The sequence below is a fragment of the Adiantum capillus-veneris genome, chromosome 6 (assembly GCF_014529385.1).
Source record: "Adiantum capillus-veneris isolate H3 chromosome 6, ASM1452938v2, whole genome shotgun sequence".
NCBI classification, from domain to species: domain Eukaryota; kingdom Viridiplantae; phylum Streptophyta; class Polypodiopsida; order Polypodiales; family Pteridaceae; genus Adiantum; species Adiantum capillus-veneris.
Genome location: NC_140936.1, coordinates 16536637 through 16541368, shown reverse-complemented (window position 1 = coordinate 16541368; position 4732 = coordinate 16536637). Strand labels below are relative to the sequence as shown.

Below are 4732 nucleotides of genomic sequence, written 5' to 3'. Positions count from 1 at the left end.
ATGACAGGTTTTTGTTACCTTATATGAAAACTACTCGCACAAAAACGCAGCACAATTTGGGTTTTATTTGCCTCTTGTATACACCAATGATGCCTTTGACAATGGGCTAAATCTACAACAATATAGAGTCACCATCAAAGTCAAGGAATGGGCTAAAGTCAAAGAGATCTGATGGACTAAAATTTGGCCTAAATTGGCGGGGGTAGACTTGAAGTGTTTTGGACATAGTTACCTGAAATGAGAAATCAAAACGCAAAACGGGGAACGACAACATGCATGAAATTCCATTCCATGTTTTAGATACTCATGTCCAAAACATGGAACGGGAAATTGGGATGGTAATGGGGACCTGAAAATGGCCATTCTATACACCAACAATGCCTTTGATAATGGACTAAATCTAGAACAATGTGGAATTGGTTGAAATTGAAGAAATTTGATGGGTTGAAATCTGGCTTGAACTATTGCGGGCAGATTTGGAGTGTTATTTGTAGCAAAACTTACTGGATGAGGTCACTAGAACCAAGGCATGCCTAAGAAATGAGATTGCAAAAGCTGGTGGAGTAGCATATATAAAAACATAGCTATTCAAAGAACCTTTTCACTTTGTTATTTGTAGAAAAACTTACTGGATGAGGTCACTAGAACCAAGGCATGCCTGAGAAATGAGATTGCAAAAGCTGGTGGAGTAGCATATATAAAAACATAGCTATTCAAAGAACCTTTTCACTTTGTTTTGGAAGGATCTATTTTTATCAATGCAAAACAAGAAGACAAGTGGTTTGTTGAGAATGGATTTGTTTATCTAAAGAGGAAGGCCAACACTGAGAGTCTAAATCTTATAGCATCAAAGATTCCATGCAATGATTCTCGATCAAGTCAGTGGAAGTGATCATGGAAGCACTTTCAATGACAGGATGGTTTCTTCCAAAAGTGCTACCTTCCAAAATAATTTTTGTGTCCCTGAAGAAGAGCTAGATAAATGGGAGAAAGAGTGTACAAGGGCACGTTCAAAGCTAAAGAATATGACAGTTGCAAGGGATGACAACTTTGAGCTAAAAATCAAGGAGCTCAATGGAAAAGCAATCATTCAACTATGATGCAACGAATGTGGAGAGGCTTATGGTACAAGTTTCTCGGATGGGAAGCTTGAGGCTTACACATGCTTTGCTAACTTCTTACCAACACATATATTTAGCAAGCGACATGAGAAAATGTATCATTCAAAGATGTGTATAAGCAAGGTAGCAAGTAAAGAAGAAGCAACAAAGGAGGATGATGCTAGTTGCATTCTTCATGCATTAGAAGTGACGAAATCCTTCAAGAATAAGGAGAATGGTAAGTTTTTTTGTTTACCATATATTGTTATTGATTGGGACATGTAAAGTTGTCTCTTGATAACACATTTTTAAATATATAACATGTTATGTAGGTGTATCTTTTGAGCTTGTTGAAGGTTACTTCATGGGAGAAAAGATAAGAATCTTGTAAGAATACAATACACTTATTATAACACTTGGCTGCCACTATGTCCTCCTTGTTCAGATCTACATACTATAATGATGGAGCATACACTATTAAAGACACATATAATGGCCATTAAAAAAGAAACTGGTTATATAATTCCTACTCTTACAGGGCTTCAAGGTCGACCAAAAAAAGCTAGTGGAAAAGATGCAAAGAAGAAATCATTGAGGTCCTTCTTGGTCTCAACATCTATTGATGCAAATGAGGAGAGTTCTTCTCCAAGTCATAATTGTAAGTATGCTCGCACTACATCATCCTTTCCAGTTGATCCTTTAACCATATTATGTTGGGGATTTTGATGTGGTGAATAATTTGTATGTAATTCCAATCAGAGGGTTAGCCTTATGTATACTTGATATCTTTGTGCAGATGGAATGCACAAAATGATACCCTTGTTGGACTTTATGGCCCAAAAGGTGATAGTCACCAATGCATTTCCTCCTATGTTATCAATGTTGGTGAGGCAGCAGATGGATGTGAAAATATTATCAATGCCTTCCAAAAAAAGAAGATTGGTCACTATGGATGAGTTCTCTTAGCCCCCCTTCATGAAAAGCTTCCACGGCTTGCATTGGTTGTGCACTCTACATGCAACAAGTTTGATTCTATCTTTGTACGGAATCAATGGATAGAAGTAGAAAGATTTTGGAAAACTTACCTTACAAACAACATAGGTCCAATAATTGGCCATGCCTCAGATGGTGATATTCATAGGTGCAAATTGATGATTGAGGAGTACACACGTACACATGGTATTAATGGCTTCAAAATAGATTGGTGTGACTAGAATATAGTAGGCCAAAAAATCAATCAAGATGTTTATGGGCTTCATGATCAAGACTTCATTCATAATGGAAAGAAGCTTGTGAATGCTCTTGATAATTCTAGCCATTCCTTAGCTATTGGTGATGTTTGGATCACCTTGAATCATATTGCATTGGTATATGGCTCATTGCCTTTTGATAAGCATCATTTAAGAGATAGTGATCTAGTTCCACTTTAGCTTTGCCTTTGTCTGCAAAATTTGTCTTTGATTCTTGTGACTTCTGCAACTTTGATTCCAGCATTAACAGCACTTGTAATTGCTTGCTTCCTCTCTGAAAAGAGAGTATTAGCATTTTATCTTCTTTGTAGGCCTTGTGTTGGTCTAACCACTGATGTCCAAGGATGACATCTGCAAGCATTTCCTTTGAAAACTTCACCTGAAACTTTACCTGCTCTTCATGATTTTGGATGCTAAGGGTAGCAACCATTACTTATTGACATGTAGCTTTACCCATGATTTCTCTGTTACCTGGCTTTTATCCTTAGTAATCTCTAGAATGCTCTGGATGTTGTCTGCAACCATATTGCAATTTTCTTCTTTATCCAGTAGAGCATTACATCTGACACTTGCTCCTTTTGTACTGCTGAGGACTATAGCTATCCTTGTTGTTGGTTCTATTGAAGATCTTTGTCCTACATTTGCCATGGTCTCATCTTTGATCCAAATGTGTCTCTATAGAGGGTGACTTGAGACTCTGTCTTCCAATTTGACTTACATCAACTGATTCAGCTGGCAATGAGTGATTTGATCTTTGGACTTCCTATTGGTTCTTGGTTGTCTGCAACCTCGTTCTTCTTAACTTCTAGCTTTGGTGGCATTCTTTGCTCAATAGCTTTCATGGTTTCTCTTTGTTCTGTTTGATATGCACTTGCTATTGCTTGATTTGCTTTAAGCTCTTTTGAAGTTCTAAATGATGGAGATGAATCATCTTCAATAATTTTTGGCCTGGCATCAATCTCCATTTTAACTGTGCTTGAGGACTTTGTATTGTCGTCCGCGGGTGACCATTGTTGGTCTTCATTCTTTGTTGTCTCTGAGGAGTCCATCATGTTAACATCTGTATCTCTAACATCTTCTGGGCCATTGGTATTCCCATTATGATATCATTTGGAATATCCTTTGCTGTGATCACGTGGAATTGAGCTATGATGATCTGTGAACTTACTTCAATGGTGGTGGAGATGATTCCCCAGCATTCTATTTGTTTGTCTCCTGATATGCTCACAAATTCAGGAGCATCTTCCAGCTGTGGTTGGCCACATCTTTTCCAAGTGCAAAAAGACATGAGGTTCTTGTCTAACTGAAAATCTAGCTTTACTTCTCTAGACAGTTTTTCTTCGTCTTCACCAATTATGTTGCACTTGATATTCTCAGGATTTTTATCTGAATTGATTGCTTTTGCTATGGTAGCATCCTTTTGTTGAGCTTTATCTGTATTTTCTTTGCTTTGACCTCCTAATTTTGTTGATGTAGACTCCATTGGCTCTAATATTGCACTTTTTGTTTGCAATTGTTGATTATTGTCCTCCTGCATCTAAGTAACCTTTGACCTTAAAAGATCCATTTTACTTTCTTGCAGAATATGTCTCTTTGGAGGAGATTTTGGTGGTGACCTTTGTGTAGCTTTTTGGGCTTTTGCTTTCGTTGACTTTAACTATTTTGTTACTTGTTCTGGTAGCTTGAAGCTTTGCATCATCTTCAGATAGTCTTTGACTTCAGTTGGGCCATCCATAGGGGTTTGTACAAGATCATGATCTTGTTGATATTTGTTACCATGTGGATCTTGATATGCATATGTGAGCTTGATCACATGTAACTGTTTGAACACTAGTGGATTTGTTGGCTTTTGACTTTGACTTGTGGAGATCAGCTGAAACTTCTCTCCTTGATGATCTTCATATAAGCATTTGTCTGCAGATTCTGAGGGAATTTGGGTCAATTGGAAACTTCCAGCAACCATATGATCTTTCAATGGTTTCTGCTTTGAAAAGGTCTGTTGGCTAGAAGCTCTAGGGCTTCTAACTGGTATAGCATTTCTTGGTACATAAGCTGAGCTTGATGGATTTGTAGCTCCCCCCTTCCTAGGGTGATCACTATAGAATGCTTCACTGTAAAAGTTCAAAACTACTTGACTCTGGTTTAGTCTCACCTTTTGGGACTGTGAAGGTACACTTTGGGTAGCATTGTTGATGTTTGACATTTGTAAACCTTCTACATAGTTCCCTATGTATCTCCATGAAACATGACAAATTATTCCCCAAGTCAAGCTGTAGATAGAATTATCGTTGCCTTGATATTGTCTATCCCAAGGGTCTCCTATGATATGAGCTTCTTTGGTTTCATGACCCAATGGATCATAGATGCTAGACTCCCGTCTAT

General features: G+C 37.8%; 1 pseudogene; it reads left to right on the top strand.

The window, feature by feature from the left end:
- The first annotated feature begins 917 nt into the window (after window positions 1-917).
- On the top strand, window positions 918-1385 carry LOC147455192 (uncharacterized; annotated as a pseudogene).
- The last annotated feature ends 3347 nt before the right edge of the window (window positions 1386-4732 follow it).